At 36.0% G+C, this 20,370-nt stretch overlaps 9 non-coding genes across 9 annotated transcripts; all 9 read right to left on the bottom strand.

Annotated features, from left to right (window-relative positions):
- Window positions 1–3,512: 3,512 nt before the first annotated feature.
- TRNAR-UCU (transfer RNA arginine (anticodon UCU)) lies at window positions 3,513–3,598 on the bottom strand. Its single transcript is given in 2 exon segments — window positions 3,513–3,548; window positions 3,562–3,598. It is a non-coding gene; the product is annotated as a tRNA-Arg (tRNA).
- Window positions 3,599–5,184: 1,586 nt separating this feature from the next.
- Window positions 5,185–5,270, bottom strand: TRNAR-UCU (transfer RNA arginine (anticodon UCU)). The gene is given in 2 exon segments: window positions 5,185–5,220; window positions 5,234–5,270. It is a non-coding gene; the product is annotated as a tRNA-Arg (tRNA).
- A 1,586-nt stretch (window positions 5,271–6,856) lies between these two features.
- On the bottom strand, window positions 6,857–6,942 carry TRNAR-UCU (transfer RNA arginine (anticodon UCU)). Its single transcript is given in 2 exon segments — window positions 6,857–6,892; window positions 6,906–6,942. It is a non-coding gene; the product is annotated as a tRNA-Arg (tRNA).
- Window positions 6,943–9,642: 2,700 nt separating this feature from the next.
- On the bottom strand, window positions 9,643–9,728 carry TRNAR-UCU (transfer RNA arginine (anticodon UCU)). Its single transcript is given in 2 exon segments — window positions 9,643–9,678; window positions 9,692–9,728. It is a non-coding gene; the product is annotated as a tRNA-Arg (tRNA).
- Window positions 9,729–11,314: 1,586 nt separating this feature from the next.
- Window positions 11,315–11,400, bottom strand: TRNAR-UCU (transfer RNA arginine (anticodon UCU)). The gene is given in 2 exon segments: window positions 11,315–11,350; window positions 11,364–11,400. It is a non-coding gene; the product is annotated as a tRNA-Arg (tRNA).
- A 1,594-nt stretch (window positions 11,401–12,994) lies between these two features.
- TRNAR-UCU (transfer RNA arginine (anticodon UCU)) lies at window positions 12,995–13,080 on the bottom strand. The gene is given in 2 exon segments: window positions 12,995–13,030; window positions 13,044–13,080. It is a non-coding gene; the product is annotated as a tRNA-Arg (tRNA).
- Window positions 13,081–14,663: 1,583 nt separating this feature from the next.
- Window positions 14,664–14,749, bottom strand: TRNAR-UCU (transfer RNA arginine (anticodon UCU)). Its single transcript is given in 2 exon segments — window positions 14,664–14,699; window positions 14,713–14,749. It is a non-coding gene; the product is annotated as a tRNA-Arg (tRNA).
- A 2,139-nt stretch (window positions 14,750–16,888) lies between these two features.
- On the bottom strand, window positions 16,889–16,974 carry TRNAR-UCU (transfer RNA arginine (anticodon UCU)). The gene is given in 2 exon segments: window positions 16,889–16,924; window positions 16,938–16,974. It is a non-coding gene; the product is annotated as a tRNA-Arg (tRNA).
- A 3,049-nt stretch (window positions 16,975–20,023) lies between these two features.
- On the bottom strand, window positions 20,024–20,109 carry TRNAR-UCU (transfer RNA arginine (anticodon UCU)). The gene is given in 2 exon segments: window positions 20,024–20,059; window positions 20,073–20,109. It is a non-coding gene; the product is annotated as a tRNA-Arg (tRNA).
- Between the last annotated feature and the right edge of the window lie 261 nt (window positions 20,110–20,370).

Here is a 20,370-nt window from a genome sequence, read left to right as displayed (position 1 = left end):
CAATTTTTTATGATGTTTTAGAATACATACCCCTCAATCTGAGCAAGGCTAGTTGAGTAGAGACAAAAGTGTTTTCAAAACACCAATTACTGATTTAAAGGAATCTGAAATTACATTGTAACTTGTGATCTTACTTTGAAAGGGACTTTCCTGTCAAAAACCGATCATTATATTGTTTATGTAGTATAAGGATCTCCAATCTCCAATCATATTGTTATGAAAAGTTGTATGTAAATCCTAAATATTTGCATTTAAAACTAAAGAATGACTCTGGTGGGACTCAAGCCCACAACTTTTGAATAACTGCAACCAACTAGAAGTCTAACGCGCTATCCATTGCGCCACCGCGCCCCTGGCAGTTTAAGCGCTTGGTTCGACTGTAGCACTTGTAGAATAGATAGAGTGGCAAAGGAGTGTCAGATATTTACAATAGTTCTCCGAAATGCAAAAGCAGCTATATCTGAGTCTTCCTATTGCTGATATTTGGTGCAAATCCTATTTTAACTATGCGGATTTAGTGACATAATTTGTGGTACACAATTAAGGACTGTAGGGAGACATTTTTTTATGATGTTTTTTAATACATACCACTCAATCTGAGCAAGGCTAGTTGAGTAGAGACAAAAGTGTTTTCAAAACACCAATTACTGGTTTAAAGGAATCTGAAATGACATTGTAACTTGTAATCTAACTTTGAAAGGGACTTTCCAGTCAATAACCGATCATTATATTGTTTACCTAGTACCTGTATAAGGATGTCCAATCTCCAATCATATTGTTATGAAAAGTTGAATTTAAATCTTACATATTTGCATTTAAAACGAAAGAACGACTCTGGTGGGACTTGAAACCACAACCTTTGAATAACTACAACCAAATAGAAGTCCAATGTGCTATCCATTGCGCCACAGAGCCCATGGCGGTTTTAGTACTTGGTTCGACTGTAGCACTTGTAGAATACATAGAGTGGCAAAGGAGTGTCAGAAATTTACAATAGTTCTCCCAAATGCAAAAACAGCTATATCTGAGTCTTCCTCTTGCTGATATTTGGTGCAAGTCCTATTTTAAGTATGCGGATTTAGTGACATAATTTGTGGTACACAATTAAGGACTGTAGGGAGACATTTTTTTATGATGTTTTAGAATACATAGCCCTCAATCTGAGCAAGGCTAGTTGAATAGAGACAAAAGTGTTTTCAAAACACCAATTACTGGTTTAAAGGAATCTGAAATTACATTGTAACTTGTGATCTTACTTTGAAAGGGACTTTCCAGTCAAAAACCGATGATTATAATGTTTATGTAGTATAAGGATCTCCAATCTCCTATCATATTGTTATGAAAAGTTGTATGTAAATCCTAAATATTTGCATTTAAAACTAAAGAATGACTCTGGTGGGACTCAAGCCCACAACTTTTGAATAACTACAACCAACTAGAAGTCTAACGCGCTATCCATTGCGCCACCGTGCCCTTGGTAGTTTAAGTGCTTGTTTCGACTGTAGCACTTGTAGAATACATACAGTGGCAAATGAGTGTCAGAAATTTACAATAGTTCTCCCAAATGCAATAATAGCTATATCTGAGTCTTCCTCTTGCTGATATTTGGTGCAAGTCCTATTTTAAGTATGCGGATACAATGTAATTTTTCAAAACACCAATTACTGGTTTAAAGGAATCTGAAATTACATTGTAACTTGTGATCTAACTTCGAAAGAGACTTTCCAGTCAACAACCGATCATTATATTGTTTACGTAGTATAGGGATCTCCAATCTCCAATCATATTGTTATGAAAACTTGAATGTAATTCCTAAATATTTGCATTTTAAACAAAAGAATGACTCTGGGGGGACTTGAACCCACAACCTTTGAATAACTACAACCAACTAGAAGTCCAATTCGCTATCCATTGCGCCATAGAGCCCCTTTCGGTTCTAGTGCTTGGTTCGACTGTAGCACTTGTAGAATACATAGAGTGGCAAAGGAGTGTCAGATATTTACAATAGTTCTCCCAAATGCAAAAACAGCTATATCTGAGTCTTCCTCCTGCTGATATTTGGTGCAAGTCCTATTTTAAGTATGCGGATTTAGTGACATAACTTGTGGTACACGATTAAGGACTGTAGGGAGACAATTTTTTCTGATGTTTTAGAATACATACCACTCAATCTGAGCAAGGCTAGTTGAGTAGAGACAAAAGTGTTTTCAAAACACCAATTACTGGTTTAAAGGAATCTGAAATTGCATTGTAACTTGTAATCTAACTTTGAAAGGGACTTTCCAGTCAAAAACCGATCATTATATTGTTTATGTAGTATAAGGATGTCCAATCTCCAATCATATTTTTATGAAAAGTTGAATGTATATCCTAAATATTTGCATTTAAAACTAAATAACGACTCTGGTGGCACTCAAACCCACAACCTTTGAATAACAACAACCAACTAGAAGTCCAATGCGCTATAAATCGCCACAGAGCCCAAGGCGGTTTCCGCGCTTGGTTCAACTGTAGCACTTGTAGAATACATAGAGTGGCAAAGGAGTGTCAGATATTTACAATAGTTCTCCCAAATGCAAAAACAGCTATATCTGAGTCTTCCTTTTGCTGATATTTGGTGCAAGTCCTATTTTAAGAATGCTGATTTATTGACATAATTTGTGGTACACAATTAAGGACTGTAGGGAGACATTTATTTATGATGTTTTAGAATACATACCCCTCAATCTGAGCAAGGCTAGTTGAGCAGAGAGAAAAGTGTTTTCAAAACACCAATTACTGGTTTAAAGGAATCTGAAATTACATTGTAACTTGTGATCTAACTTTGAAAGGGACATTCCAGTCAAAAACCGATCATTATATTGTTTATGTAGTATAAGGATGTCCAATCTCCAATCATATTGTTAAGAAAACTTGAATGTAATTCCTAAATATTTGCATTTTAAACATAAGAATGACTCTGGGGGGACTTGAACCCACAACCTTTGAATAACTACAACCAACTAGAAGTCCAATTCGCTATCCATTGTGCCATAGAGCCCCTTTCGGTTCTAGCGCTTGGTTCGACTGTAGCACTTGTAGAATACATAGAGTGGCAAAGGAGTGTCAGATATTTACAATAGTTCTCCCAAATGCAAAAACAGCTATATCTGAGTCTTCCTCCTGCTGATATTTGGTGCAAGTCCTATTTTAAGTATGCGGATTTAGTGACATAACTTGTGGTACACAATTAAGGACTGTAGGGAGACAATTTTTTCTGATGTTTTAGAATACATACCACTCAATCTGAGCAAGGCTAGTTGAGTAGAGACAAAAGTGTTTTCAAAACACCAATTACTGGTTTAAAGGAATCTGAAATTGCATTGTAACTTGTAATCTAACTTTGAAAGGGACTTTCCAGTCAAAAACCGATCATTATATTGTTTATGTAGTATAAGGATGTCCAATCTCCAATCATATTTTTATGAAAAGTTGAATTTAAATCTTACATATTTGCATTTAAAACTAAAGAAAGATTCTGGTGGGACTCGAACCCACAACCTTTGAATAACTACAACCAACTAGAAGTCCAATGCGCTATCCATTGCGCCACAGAGCCCATGGCGGTTTTTGCGCTTGGTTCGACTGTAGCACTTGTAGAATACATAGAGTGGCAAAGGAGTGTCAGAAATTTACAATAGTTCTCCCAAATGCAAAAACAGCTATATCTGAGTCTTCCTCTTGCTGATATTTGGTGCAAGTCCTATTTTAAGTATGCGGATTTAGTGACATAATTTGTGGTACACAATTAAGGACTGTAGGGAGACATTTTTTTATGATGTTTTAGAATACATACCCCTCAATCTGAGAAAGGCTAGTTGAGTAGAGACAAAAGAGTTTTGAAAACACCAATTACTGGTTTAAAGGAATCTGAAATTACATTGTAACTTGTGTTCTTACTTTGAAAGGGACTTTCCAGTCAACAACCGATCATTATATTGTTTATATAGTATAAGGATCTCCAATCTCCAATCATATTGTTATGAAAAGTTGTATGTAAATCCTAAATATTTGCATTTAAAACTAAATAACGACTCTGGTGGCACTCAAACCCACAACCTTTGAATAACTACAACCAACTAGAAGTCCAATGCGCTATAAATCGCCACAGAGCCAAAGGCGGTTTCCGCGCTTGGTTCAACTGTAGCACTTGTAGAATACATAGAGTGGCAAAGGAGTGTCAGATATTTACAATAGTTCTCCCAAATGCAAAAACAGCTATATCTGAGTCTTCCTTTTGCTGATATTTGGTGCAAGTCCTATTTTAAGAATGCTGATTTATTGACATAATTTGTGGTACACAATTAAGGACTGTAGGGAGACATTTATTTATGATGTTTTAGAATACATACCCCTCAATCTGAGCAAGGCTAGTTGAGCAGAGAGAAAAGTGTTTTCAAAACACCAATTACTGGTTTAAAGGAATCTGAAATTACATTGTAACTTGTGATCTAACTTTGAAAGGGACATTCCAGTCAAAAACCGATCATTATATTGTTTATGTAGTATAAGGATGTCCAATCTCCAATCATATTGTTATAAAAACTTGAATGTAATTCCTAAATATTTGCATTTTAAACAAAAGAATGACTCTGGGGGGACTTGAACCCACAACCTTTGAATAACTACAACCAACTAGAAGTCCAATTCGCTATCCATTTCGCCATAGAGCCCCTTTTGGTTCTAGCGCTTGGTTCGACTGTAGCACTTGTAGAATACATAGAGTGGCAAAGGAGTGTCAGATATTTACAATAGTTCTCCCAAATGCAAAAACAGCTATATCTGAGTCTTCCTCCTGCTGATATTTGGTGCAAGTCCTATTTTAAGTATGCGGATTTAGTGACATAACTTGTGGTACACAATTAAGGACTGTAGGGAGACAATTTTTTCTGATGTTTTAGAATACATACCACTCAATCTGAGCAAGGCTAGTTGAGTAGAGACAAAAGTGTTTTCAAAACACCAATTACTGGTTTAAAGGAATCTGAAATTGCATTGTAACTTGTAATCTAACTTTGAAAGGGACTTTCCAGTCAAAAACCGATCATTATATTGTTTATGTAGTATAAGGATGTCCAATCTCCAATCATATTTTTATGAAAAGTTGAATTTAAATCTTACATATTTGCATTTAAAACTAAAGAAAGACTCTGGTGGGACTTGAACCCACAACCTTTGAATAACTACAACCAACTAGAAGTCCAATGCGCTATCCATTGCGCCACAGAGCCCATGGCGGTTTTTGCGCTTGGTTCGACTGTAGCACTTGTAGAATACATAGAGTGGCAAAGGAGTGTCAGAAATTTACAATAGTTCTCCCAAATGCAAAAACAGCTATATCTGAGTCTTCCTCTTGCTGATATTTGGTGCAAGTCCTATTTTAAGTATGCGGATTTAGTGACATAATTTGTGGTACACAATTAAGGACTGTAGGGAGACATTTTTTTATGATGTTTTAGAATACATACCCCTCAATCTGAGCAAGGCTAGTTGAGTAGAGACAAAAGAGTTTTGAAAACACCAATTACTGGTTTAAAGGAATCTGAAATTACATTGTAACTTGTGTTCTTACTTTGAAAGGGACTTTCCAGTCAACAACCGATCATTATATTGTTTATATAGTATAAGGATCTCCAATCTCCAATCATACTGTTATGAAAAGTTGTATGTAAATCCTAAATATTTGCATTTAAAACTAAATAACGACTCTGGTGGCACTCAAACCCACAACCTTTGAATAACTACAACCAACTAGAAGTCCAATGCGCTATCCATCGCCACAGAGCCCAAGGCGGTTTCCGCGCTTGGTTCAACTGTAGCACTTGTAGAATACATAGAGTGGCAAAGGAGTGTCAGATATTTACAATAGTTCTCCCAAATGCAAAAACAGCTATATCTGAGTCTTCCTTTTGCTGATATTTGGTGCAAGTCCTATTTTAAGAATGCTGATTTATTGACATAATTTGTGGTACACAATTAAGGACTGTAGGGAGACATTTATTTATGATGTTTTAGAATACATACCCCTCAATCTGAGCAAGGCTAGTTGAGCAGAGAGAAAAGTGTTTTCAAAACACCAATTACTGGTTTAAAGGAATCTGAAATTACATTGTAACTTGTGATCTAACTTTGAATGGGACATTCCAGTCAAAAACCGATCATTATATTGTTTATGTAGTATAAGGATGTCCAATCTCCAATCATATTGTTATGAAAACTTGAATGTAATTCCTAAATATTTGCATTTTAAACAAAAGAATGACTCTGGGGGGACTTGAACCCACAACCTTTGAATAACTACAACCAACTAGAAGTCCAATTCGCTATCCATTGCGCCATAGAGCCCCTTTCGGTTCTAGCGCTTGGTTCGACTGTAGCACTTGTAGAATACATAGAGTGGCAAAGGAGTGTCAGATATTTACAATAGTTCTCCCAAATGCAAAAACAGCTATATCTGAGTCTTCCTCCTGCTGATATTTGGTGCAAGTCCTATTTTAAGTATGCGGATTTAGTGACATAACTTGTGGTACACAATTAAGGACTGTAGGGAGACAATTTGTTCTGATGTTTTAGAATACATACCACTCAATCTGAGCAAGGCTAGTTGAGTAGAGACAAAAGTGTTTTCAAAACACCAATTACTGGTTTAAAGGAATCTGAAATTGCATTGTAACTTGTAATCTAACTTTGAAAGGGACTTTCCAGTCAAAAACCGATCATTATATTGTTTATGTAGTATAAGGATGTCCAATCTCCAATCATATTTTTATGAAAAGTTGAATTTAAATCTTACATATTTGCATTTAAAACTAAAGAAAGATTCTGGTGGGACTCAAACCCACAACCTTTGAATAACTACAACCAACTAGAAGTCCAATGCGCTATCCATTGCGCCACAGAGCCCATGGCGGTTTTTGCGCTTGGTTCGACTGTAGCACTTGTAGAATACATAGAGTGGCAAAGGAGTGTCAGAAATTTACAATAGTTCTCCCAAATGCAAAAACAGCTATATCTGAGTCTTCCTCTTGCTGATATTTGGTGCAAGTCCTATTTTAAGTATGCGGATTTAGTGACATAATTTGTGGTACACAATTAAGGACTGTAGGGAGACATTTTTTTATGATGTTTTAGAATACATACCCCTCAATCTGAGAAAGGCTAGTTGAGTAGAGACAAAAGAGTTTTGAAAACACCAATTACTGGTTTAAAGGAATCTGAAATTACATTGTAACTTGTGTTCTTACTTTGAAAGGGACTTTCCAGTCAACAACCGATCATTATATTGTTTATATAGTATAAGGATCTCCAATCTCCAATCATATTGTTATGAAAAGTTGTATGTAAATCCTAAATATTTGCATTTAAAACTAAATAACGACTCTGGTGGCACTCAAACCCACAACCTTTGAATAACTACAACCAACTAGAAGTCCAATGCGCTATAAATCGCCACAGAGCCCAAGGCGGTTTCCACGCTTGGTTCAACTGTAGCACTTGTAGAATACATAGAGTGGCAAAGGAGTGTCAGATATTTACAATAGTTCTCCCAAATGCAAAAACAGCTATATCTGAGTCTTCCTTTTGCTGATATTTGGTGCAAGTCCTATTTTAAGAATGCTGATTTATTGACATAATTTGTGGTACACAATTAAGGACTGTAGGGAGACATTTATTTATGATGTTTTAGAATACATACCCCTCAATCTGAGCAAGGCTAGTTGAGCAGAGAGAAAAGTGTTTTCAAAACACCAATTACTGGTTTAAAGGAATCTGAAATTACATTGTAACTTGTGATCTAACTTTGAAAGGGACATTCCAGTCAAAAACCGATCATTATATTGTTTATGTAGTATAAGGATGTCCAATCTCCAATCATATTGTTATGAAAACTTGAATGTAATTCCTAAATATTTGCATTTTAAACAAAAGAATGACTCTGGGGGCACTTGAACCCACAACCTTTGAATAACTACAACCAACTAGAAGTCCAATTCGCTATCCATTGCGCCATAGAGCCCCTTTCGGTTCTAGCGCTTGGTTCGACTGTAGCACTTGTAGAATACATAGAGTGGCAAAGGAGTGTCAGATATTTACAATAGTTCTCCCAAATGCAAAAACAGCTATATCTGAGTCTTCCTCCTGCTGATATTTGGTGCAAGTCCTATTTTAAGTATGCGGATATAGTGAAATAACTTGTGGTACACAATTAAGGACTGTAGGGAGACAATTTTTTCTGATGTTTTAGAATACATACCACTCAATCTGAGCAAGGCTAGTTGAGTAGAGACAAAAGTGTTTTCAAAACACCAATTACTGGTTTAAAGGAATCTGAAATTGCATTGTAACTTGTAATCTAACTTTGAAAGGGACTTTCCAGTCAACAACCGATCATTATATTGTTTATATAGTATAAGGATCTCCAATCTCCAATCATATTGTTATGAAAAGTTGAATGTAAATCCTAAATATTTGCATTTAAAACTAAATAACGACTCTGGTGGCACTCAAACCCACAACCTTTGAATAACTACAACCAACTAGAAGTCCAATGCGCTATAAATCGCCACAGAGCCCAAGGCGGTTTCCGCGCTTGGTTCAACTGTAGCACTTGTAGAATACATAGAGTGGCAAAGGAGTGTCAGATATTTACAATAGTTCTCCCAAATGCAAAAACAGCTATATCTGAGTCTTCCTTTTGCTGATATTTGGTGCAAGTCCTATTTTAAGAATGCTGATTTATTGACATAATTTGTGGTACACAATTAAGGACTGTAGGGAGACATTTATTTATGATGTTTTAGAATACATACCCCTCAATCTGAGCAAGGCTAGTTGAGCAGAGAGAAAAGTGTTTTCAAAACACCAATTACTGGTTTAAAGGAATCTGAAATTACATTGTAACTTGTGATCTAACTTTGAAAGGGACATTCCAGTCAAAAACCGATCATTATATTGTTTATGTAGTATAAGGATGTCCAATCTCCAATCATATTGTTATGAAAACTTGAATGTAATTCCTAAATATTTGCATTTTAAACAAAAGAATGACTCTGGGGGGACTTGAACCCACAACCTTTGAATAACTACAACCAACTAGAAGTCCAATTCGCTATCCATTGCGCCATAGAGCCCCTTTCGGTTCTAGCGCTTGGTTCGACTGTAGCACTTGTAGAATACATAGAGTGGCAAAGGAGTGTCAGATATTTACAATAGTTCTCCCAAATGCAAAAACAGCTATATCTGAGTCTTCCTCCTGCTGATATTTGGTGCAAGTCCTATTTTAAGTATGCGGATTTAGTGACATAACTTGTGGTACACAATTAAGGACTGTAGGGAGACAATTTTTTCTGATGTTTTAGAATACATACCACTCAATCTGAGCAAGGCTAGTTGAGTAGAGACAAAAGTGTTTTCAAAACACCAATTACTGGTTTAAAGGAATCTGAAATTGCATTGTAACTTGTAATCTAACTTTGAAAGGGACTTTCCAGTCAAAAACCGATCATTATATTGTTTATGTAGTATAAGGATGTCCAATCTCCAATCATATTTTTATGAAAAGTTGAATTTAAATCTTACATATTTGCATTTAAAACTAAAGAAAGATTCTGGTGGGACTCGAACCCACAACCTTTGAATAACTACAACCAACTAGAAGTCCAATGCACTATCCATTGCGCCACAGAGCCCATGGCGGTTTTTGCGCTTGGTTCGACTGTAGCACTTGTAGAATACATAGAGTGGCAAAGGAGTGTCAGAAATTTACAATAGTTCTCCCAAATGCAAAAACAGCTATATCTGAGTCTTCCTCTTGCTGATATTTGGTGCAAGTCCTATTTTAAGTATGCGGATTTAGTGACATAATTTGTGGTACACAATTAAGGACTGTAGGGAGACATTTTTTTATGATGTTTTAGAATACATACCCCTCAATCTGAGAAAGGCTAGTTGAGTAGAGACAAAAGAGTTTTGAAAACACCAATTACTGGTTTAAAGGAATCTGAAATTACATTGTAACTTGTGTTCTTACTTTGAAAGGGACTTTCCAGTCAACAACCGATCATTATATTGTTTATATAGTATAAGGATCTCCAATCTCCAATCATATTGTTATGAAAAGTTGTATGTAAATCCTAAATATTTGCATTTAAAACTAAATAACGACTCTGGTGGCACTCAAACCCACAACCTTTGAATAACTACAACCAACTAGAAGTCTAATGCGCTATAAATCGCCACAGAGCCCAAGGCGGTATCCGCGCTTGGTTCAACTGTAGCACTTGTAGAATACATAGAGTGGCAAAGGAGTGTCAGATATTTACAATAGTTCTCCCAAATGCAAAAACAGCTATATCTGAGTCTTCCTTTTGCTGATATTTGGTGCAAGTCCTATTTTAAGAATGCTGATTTATTGACATAATTTGTGGTACACAATTAAGGACTGTAGGGAGACATTTATTTATGATGTTTTAGAATACATACCCCTCAATCTGAGCAAGGCTAGTTGAGCAGAGAGAAAAGTGTTTTCAAAACACCAATTACTGGTTTAAAGGAATCTGAAATTACATTGTAACTTGTGATCTAACTTTGAAAGGGACATTCCAGTCAAAAACCGATCATTATATTGTTTATGTAGTATAAGGATGTCCAATCTCCAATCATATTGTTATGAAAACTTGAATGTAATTCCTAAATATTTGCATTTTAAACAAAAGAATGACTCTGGGGGGACTTGAACCCACAACTTTTTAATAACTACAACCAACTAGAAGTCCAATTCGCTATCCATTGCGCCATAGAGCCCCTTTCGGTTCTAGCGCTTGGTTCGACTGTAGCACTTGTAGAATACATAGAGTGGCAAAGGAGTGTCAGATATTTACAATAGTTCTCCCAAATGCAAAAACAGCTATATCTGAGTCTTCCTCCTGCTGATATTTGGTGCAAGTCCTATTTTAAGTATGCGGATTTAGTGAAATAACTTGTGGTACACAATTAAGGACTGTAGGGAGACAATTTTTTCTGATGTTTTAGAATACATACCACTCAATCTGAGCAAGGCTAGTTGAGTAGAGACAAAAGTGTTTTCAAAACACCAATTACTGGTTTAAAGGAATCTGAAATTGCATTGTAACTTGTAATCTAACTTTGAAAGGGACTTTCCAGTCAAAAACCGATCATTATATTGTTTATGTAGTATAAGGATGTCCAATCTCCAATCATATTTTTATGAAAAGTTGAATTTAAATCTTACATATTTGCATTTAAAACTAAAGAAAGACTCTGGTGGGACTTGAACCCACAACCTTTGAATAACTACAACCAACTAGAAGTCCAATGCGCTATCCATTGCGCCACAGAGCCCATGGCGGTTTTTGCGCTTGGTTCGACTGTAGCACTTGTAGAATACATAGAGTGGCAAAGGAGTGTCAGAAATTTACAATAGTTCTCCCAAATGCAAAAACAGCTATATCTGAGTCTTCCTCTTGCTGATATTTGGTGCAAGTCCTATTTTAAGTATGCGGATTTAGTGACATAATTTGTGGTACACAATTAAGGACTGTAGGGAGACATTTTTTTATGATGTTTTAGAATACATACCCCTCAATCTGAGCAAGGCTAGTTGAGTAGAGACAAAAGTGTTTTCAAAACACCAATTACTGGTTTAAAGGAATCTGAAATTCCATTGTAACTTGTGATCTTACTTTGAAAGGGACTTTCCAGTCAAAAACCGATCATTATATTGTTTATGTAGTATAAGGATCTCCAATCTCCAATCATATTGTTATGAAAAGTTGTATGTAAATCCTAAATATTTGCATTTAAAACTATAGAACGACTCTGGTGGGACTCAAGCCCACAACTTTTGAATAACTACAACCAACTAGAAGTCTAACACGCTATCCATTGCGCCACAGTGCCCCTGGCAGTTTAAGCACTTGGTTCGACTGTAGCACTTGTAGAATACATAGAGTGGCAAATGAGTGTCAGATATTTACAATAGTTCTCCCAAATGCAAAAACAGCTATATCTGAGTCTTCCTCTTGCTGATATTTGGTGCAAGTCCTATTTTAAGTATGCGGATTTAGTGACATAACTTGTGGTACACAATTAAGGACTGTAGGGAGACAATTCTTTCTGATGTTTTAGAATACATACCACTCAATCTGAGCAAGGCTAGTTGAGTAGAGACAAAAGTGTTTTCAGAACACCAATTACTGGTTTAAAGGAATCTGAAATTGCATTGTAACTTGTAATCTAACTTTGAAAGGGACTTTCCAGTCAAAACCCGATCATTATATTGTTTATGTAGTATAAGGATCTCCAATCTCCAATCATATTGTTATGAAAAGTTGTATGTAAATCCTAAATATTTGCATTTAAAACTAAAGAATGACTCTGGTGGGACTCAAGCCCACAACTTTTGAATAACTGCAACCAACTAGAAGTCTAACGCGCTATCCATTGCGCCACCGCGCCCCTGGCAGTTTAAGCGCTTGGTTCGACTGTAGCACTTGTAGAATAGATAGAGTGGCAAAGGAGTGTCAGATATTTACAATAGTTCTCCGAAATGCAAAAGCAGCTATATCTGAGTCTTCCTATTGCTGATATTTGGTGCAAATCCTATTTTAACTATGCGGATTTAGTGACATAATTTGTGGTACACAATTAAGGACTGTAGGGAGACATTTTTTTATGATGTTTTTGAATACATACCACTCAATCTGAGCAAGGCTAGTTGAGTAGAGACAAAAGTGTTTTCAAAACACCAATTACTGGTTTAAAGGAATCTTAAATGACATTGTAACTTGTAATCTAACTTTGAAAGGGTCTTTCCAGTCAATAACCGATCATTATATTGTTTACGTAGTACCTGTTTAAGGATGTCCAATCTCCAATCATATTGTTATGAAAAGTTAAATTTAAATCTTACATATTTGCATTTAAAATGAATTAACGACTCTGGTGGGACTTGAAACCACAACCTTTGAATAACTACAACCAAATAGAAGTCCAATGTGCTATCCATTGCACCACAGAGCCCATGGCGGTTTTAGCGCTTGGTTCGACTGTAGCACTTGTAGAATACATAGAGTTGCAAAGGAGTGTCAGAAATTTACAATAGTTCTCCCAAATGCAAAAACAGCTATATATGAGTCTTCCTCTTGCTGATATTTGGTGCAAGTCCTATTTTAAGTATGCGGATTTAGTGACATAATTTGTGGTACACAATTAAGGACTGTAGGGAGACATTTTTTTATGATGTTTTAGAATATATACCCCTCAATCTGAGCAAGGCTAGTTGAGTAGAGACAAAAGTGTTTTCAAAACACCAATTACTGGTTTAAAGGAATCTGAAATTACATTGTAACTTGTGATCTTACTTTGAAAGGGACTTTCCAGTCAAAAACCGATCATTATAATGTTTATGTAGAATAAGGATCTCCAATCTCCAATCATATTGTTATGAAAAGTTGAATGTAAATCCTAAATATTTGCATTTAAAACTAAAGAACAACTCTGGTGGGACTTGAACCCACAACTTTTGAATAACTACAACCAACTAGAAGTCTAACGCGCTATCCATTGCGCCACCGCGCCCCTGGCAGTTTAAGCGCTTGGTTCGACTGTAGCACTTGTAGAATACATAGAGTGGCAAAGGAGTGTCAGATATTTACAATAGTTCTCCCAAATGCAAAAACAGCTATATCTGAGTCTTCCTCTTGCTGATATTTGGTGCAAGTCCTATTTTAAGTATGCGGATTTAGTGACATAATTTGTGGTACACAATTAAGGACTGTAGGGAGACATTTTTTTATGATGTTTTAGAATATATACCCCTCAATCTGAGCAAGGCTAGTTGAGTAGAGACAAAAGTGTTTTCAAAACACCAATTACTGGTTTAAAGGAATCTGAAATTACATTGTAACTTGTAATCTAACTTTGAAAGGGACTTTCCAGTCAATAACCGATCATTATATTGTTTATGTAGTACCAGTATAAGGATGTCCAATCTCCAATCATATTGTTATGAAAAGTTGAATGTAAATCCTAAATATTTGCATTTAAAACTAAAGAACGACTCGAACACACAACTTTTGAATAACTACAACCAACTAGAAGTCCAATTCGCGATCCATTGCGCTACAGAGCCCCTGGCTGTTTTAGCGCTTGGTTCGACTGTAACACTTGTAGAATACATAGAGTGGCAATGTAGTGTCAGATATTTACAATAGTTCTCCCAAATGCAAAAACAGCTATATCTGAGTCTTCCTCTTGCTGATATTTGGTGCAATTCCTATTTTAAGTATGCGGATTTAGTGACATAATTTGTGGTACACAATTAAGGACTGTAGGGAGACATTTTTTTATGATGTTTTAGAATACATACCCCTCAATCTGAGCAAGGCTAGTTGACAAGAGAGAAAAGTGTTTTCAAAACACCAATTACTGGTTTAAAGGAATCTGAAATTACATTGTAACTTGTGATCTAACTTTGAAAGGGACTTTCCAGTCAAAAACCGATCATTATATTGTTTATGTAGTATAAGGAACTCCAATCTCCAATCATATTGTTATGAAAAGTTGAATGTAAATCCTAAATATTTGCATTTAAAACTAAAGAACAACTCTGGTGGGACTCGAACCCACAACCTTTGAATAACTACAACCAACTAGAAGTCCAATGCACTATCCATTGCGCCACAGAGCCCATGGCGGTTTTAGCGCTTGGTTAGAATGTTGCACTTGTAGAATACATAGAGTGGCAAAGGAGTGTCAGATATTTACAATAGTTCTCCCAAATGCAAAAACAGCTATATCTGAGTCTTCCTCTTGCTGATATTTGGTGCAAATCCTATTTTAAGTATGCGGATTTAGTGACATAATTTGTGGTACACAATTAAGGACTGTAGGGAGACATTTTTTTATGATGTTTTAGAATACATACCCCTCAATCTGAGCAAGGCTAGTTGAGTAGAGACAAAAGTGTTTTCAAAACACCAATTACTGGTTTAAAGGAATCTGAAATTACATTGTAACTTGTGATCTTACTTTGAAAGGGACTTTCCAGTCAAAAACCGATCATTATATTGTTTATGTAGTATAAGGATCTCCAATCTCCAATCATATTGTTATGAAAAGTTGTATGTAAATCCTAAATATTTGCATTTAAAACTAAAGAACGACTTTGGTGGGACTCAAACCCACAACCTTTAAATAACTACAACCAACTAGAATTCCAATGCGCTATCCATCACCACAGAGCCCCAGGCGGTTTACACGCTTGGTACAACTGTAGCTCTTGTAGAATACATAGAGTGGCAAAGGAGTGTCAGATATTTACAATAGTTCTCACAAATGCTAAAACAGCTAAATCTGAGTCTTCCTCTTGCTGATATTTGGTGCAAATCCTATTTTAAGTATGTGGATTTAGTGACATAATTTGTGGTACACAATTAAGGACTGTAGGGAGACATTTTTTTATGATGTTTTAGAATATATACCCCTCAATCTGAGCAAGGCTAGTTGAGTAGAGACAAAAGTGTTTTCAAAACACCAATTACTGGTTTAAAGGAATCTGAAATTACATTGTAACTTGTGATCTTACTTTGAAAGGGACTTTCCAGTCAAAAACCGATCATTATAATGTTTATGTAGAATAAGGATCTCCAATCTCCAATCATATTGTTATGAAAAGTTGAATGTAAATCCTAAATATTTGCATTTAAAACTAAAGAACAACTCTGGTGGGACTTGAACCCACAACTTTTGAATAACTACAACCAACTAGAAGTCTAACGCGCTATCCATTGCGCCACCGCGCCCCTGGCAGTTTAAGTGCTTGGTTCGACTGTAGCACTTGTAGAATACATAGAGTGGCAAAGGAGTGTCAGAAATTTACAATAGTTCTCCCAAATGCAAAAACAGCTATATCTGAGTCTTCCTCTTGCTGATATTTGGTGCAAGTCCTATTTTAAGTATGCGGATTTAGTGACATAATTTGTGGTACACAATTAAGGACTGTAGGGAGACATTTTTTTATGATGTTTTAGAATATATACCCCTCAATCTGAGCAAGGCTAGTTGAGTAGAGACAAAAGTGTTTTCAAAACACCAATTACTGGTTTAAAGGAATCTGAAATTACATTGTAACTTGTAATCTAACTTTGAAAGGGACTTTCCAGTCAATAACCGATCATTATATTGTTTATGTAGTACCAGTATAAGGATGTCCAATCTCCAATCATATTGTTATGAAAAGTTGAATGTAAATCCTAAATATTTGCATTTAAAACTAAAGAACGACTCGAACACACAACTTTTGAATAACTACAACCAACTAGAAGTCCAATTCGCGATCCATTGCGCTACAGAGCCCCTGGCTGTTTTAGCGCTTGGTTCGACTGTAACACTTGTAGAATACATAGAGTGGCAATGGAGTGTCAGATATTTACAATAGTTCTCCCAAATGCAAAAACAGCTATATCTGAGTCTTCCTCTTGCTGATATTTGGTGCAATTCCTATTTTAAGTATGCGGATTTAGTGACATAATTTGTGGTACACAATTAAGGACTGTAGGGAGACATTATTTTATGATGTTTTAGAATACATACCCCTCAATCTGAGCAAGGCTAGTTGACAAGAGAGAAAAGTGTTTTCAAAACACCAATTACTGGTTTAAAGGAATCTGAAATTACATTGTAACTTGTGATCTAACTTTGAAAGGGACTTTCCAGTCAAAAACCGATCATTATATTGTTTATGTAGTATAAAGAACTCCAATCTCCAATCATATTGTTATGAAAAGTTGAATGTAAATCCTAAATATTTGCATTTAAAACTAAAGAACAACTCTGGTGGGACTCGAACCCACAACCTTTGAATAACTACAACCAACTAGAAGTCCAATGCGCTATCCATTGCGCCACAGAGCCCATGGCGGTTTTAGCGCTTGGTTAGAATGTTGCACTTGTAGAATACATAGAGTGGCAAAGGAGTGTCAGATATTTACAATAGTTCTCCCAAATGCAAAAACAGCTATATCTGAGTCTTCCTCTTGCTGATATTTGGTGCAAATCCTATTTTAAGTATGCGGATTTAGTGACATAATTTGTGGTACACAATTAAGGACTGTAGGGAGACATTTTTTTATGATGTTTTAGAATACATACCCCTCAATCTGAGCAAGGCTAGTTGAGTAGAGACAAAAGTGTTTTCAAAACACCAATTACTGGTTTAAAGGAATCTGAAATTACATTGTAACTTGTGATCTTACTTTGAAAGGGACTTTCCAGTCAAAAACCGATCATTATATTGTTTATGTAGTATAAGGATCTCCAATCTCCAATCATATTGTTATGAAAAGTTGAATGTAAATCCTAAATATTTACATTTAAAACTAAAGAACGACTCTGGTGGGACTCAAGCTCACAACTTTTGAATAACTACAACCAACTAGAAGTCTAACGCGCTATCCATTGCGCACCACGCCCCTGGCAGTTTAAGCGCTTGGTTCGACTGTAGCACTTGTAGAATACATAGAGTGGCAAAGGAGTGTCAGATATTTACAATAGTTCTCCCAAATGCAAAAACAGCTATATCTGAGTCTTCCTCTTGCTGATATTTGGTGCAAGTCCTATTTTAAGTATGCGGATACAATGTAATTTTTCAAAACACCAATTACTGGTTTAAAGGAATCTGAAATTACATTGTAACTTGTGATCTAACTTCGAAAGGGACTTTCCAGTCAACAACCGATCATTATATTGTTTATGTAGTATAAGGATCTCCAATCTCCAATCATATTGTTATGAAAAGTTGTATGTAAATCCTAAATATTTGCATTTAAAACTAAAGAACGACTCTGGTGGGACTCAAGCCCACAACTTTTGAATAACTACAACCAACTAGAAGTCTAACGCGCTATCCATTGCGTCACCACGCCCCTGGCAGTTTAAGCGCTTGGTTCGACTGTAGCACTTGTAGAATACATAGAGTGGCAAAGGAGTGTCAGATATTTACAATAGTTCTCCCAAATGCAAAAACAGCTATATCTGAGTCTTCCTCTTGCTGATATTTGGTGCAAGTCCTATTTTAAGTATGCAGATTTAGTGACATAATTTGTGGTACACAATTAAGGACTGTAGTGAGACATTTTTTTATGATGTTTTAGAATACATACCCCTCAATCTGAGCAAGGCTAGTTGAGTAGAGACAAAAGTGTTTTGAAAACACCAATTACTGGTTTAAAGGAATCTGAAATTACATTGTAACTTGTGATCTAACTTTGAAAGGGACTTTCCAGTCAAAAACCGATCATTATATTGTTTATGTAGTATAAGGAACTCCAATCTCCAATCATATTGTTATGAAAAGTTGTATGTAAATCCTAAATATTTGCATATAAAACTAAAGAACGACTCTGGTGGGACTCAAGCCCACAACTTTTGAATAACTACAACCAACTAGAAGTCTAACGCGCTATCCATTGCGCCACCACGCCCCTGGCAGTTTAAGCGCTTGGTTCGACTGTAGCACTTGTAGAATACATAGAGTGGCAAAGGAGTGTCAGATATTTACAATAGTTCTCCCAAATGCAAAAACAGCTATATCTGAGTCTTCCTCTTGCTGATATTTGGTGCAAGTCCTATTTTAAGTATGCGGATACAATGTAATTTTTCAAAACACCAATTACTGGTTTAAAGGAATCTGAAATTACATTGTAACTTGTGATCTAACTTCGAAAGGGACTTTCCAGTCAACAACCGATCATTATATTGTTTATGTAGTATAAGGATCTCCAATCTCCAATCATATTGTTATGAAAAGTTGTATGTAAATCCTAAATATTTGCATTTAAAACTAAAGAACGACTCTAGTGGGACTCAAGCCCACAACTTTTGAATAACTACAACCAACTAGAAGTCCAATGCGCTATCCATTGCGCCACAGAGGCCCTGGCGGTTTTAGCGCTTGGTTCGACTATAGCACTTGTAGAATACATAGCATGGCAAAGGAGTGTCAGATATTTACAATAGTTCTCCCAAATGCAAAAACAGCTATATCTGAGTCTTCCTCTTGCTGATATTTGGTGCAAGTCCTATTTTAAGTATGCAGATTTAGTGACATAATTTGTGGTACACAATTAAGGACTGTAGGGAGACATTTTTTTATGATGTTTTAGAATACATACCCCTCAATCTGAGCAAGGCTAGTTGAGTAGAGACAAAAGTGTTTTGAAAACACCAATTACTGGTTTAAAGGAATCTGAAATTACATTGTAACTTGTGTTCTTACTTTGAAAGGGACTTTCCAGTCAACAACCGATCATTATATTGTTTATATAGTATAAGGATCTCCAATCTCCAATCATATTGTTATGAAAAGTTGTATGTAAATCCTAAATATTTGCATTTAAAACTAAATAACGACTCTGGTGGCACTCAAACCCACAACCTTTGAATAACTACAACCAGCTAGAAGTCCAATGCGCTATCCATCGCCACAGAGCCCAAGGGGGTTTACGCGCTTGGTTCAACTGTAGCACTTGTAGAATACATAGAGTGGCAAAGGAGTGTCAGATATTTACAATAGTTCTCCCAAATGCAAAAACAGCTATATCTGAGTCTTCCTCTTGCTGATATTTGGTGCAAGTCCTATTTCAAGTATGCTGATTTATTGACATAATTTGTGGTACACAATTAAGGACTGTAGGGAGACATTTTTTTTTCATGTTTTAGAATACATACCCCTCAATCTGAGCAAGGATAGTTGAGCAGAGAGAAAAGTGTTTTCAAAACACCAATTACTGGTTTAAAGGAATCTGAAATTACATTGTAACTTGTGATCTAACTTTGAAAGGGACTTTCCAGTCAAAAACCGGTCATTATATTGTTTATGTAGTATAAGGATGTCCAATCTCCAATCATATTGTTATGAAAAGTTGAATGTAAATCCTAAATATTTGCATTTAAAACTAGAGAATGACTCTGGTGGGATTCGAACCCACAACCTTTGAATAACTACAACCAACTAGAAGTCCACTGCGCTATCCATTGCGCCACAGAGCCCCTGGCGGTTTACGTGCTTGGTTCAACTGTAGCACTTGTAGAATACATAGAGTGGCAAAGGAGTGTCAGATATTTACAATAGTTCTCCCAAATGGAAAAACAGCTATATCTGAGTGTTCCTCTTGCTGATATTTGGTGCAAGTCCTATTTTAAGTATGCGATTTAGTGACATAATTTGTGGTACACAATTAAGGACTGTAGGGAGACATTTTTTTATGATGTTTTAGAATACATACCCCTCAATCTGAGCAAGGCTAGTTG

This window comes from Taudactylus pleione, unplaced genomic scaffold, assembly GCF_031769625.1.
Source record: "Taudactylus pleione unplaced genomic scaffold, aTauple2 ptg000070l, whole genome shotgun sequence".
Lineage (NCBI taxonomy): Eukaryota > Metazoa > Chordata > Amphibia > Anura > Myobatrachidae > Taudactylus > Taudactylus pleione.
Note: the sequence above shows the minus strand (reverse complement) of the source record. Positions and strands in the feature narration are given on the sequence as shown.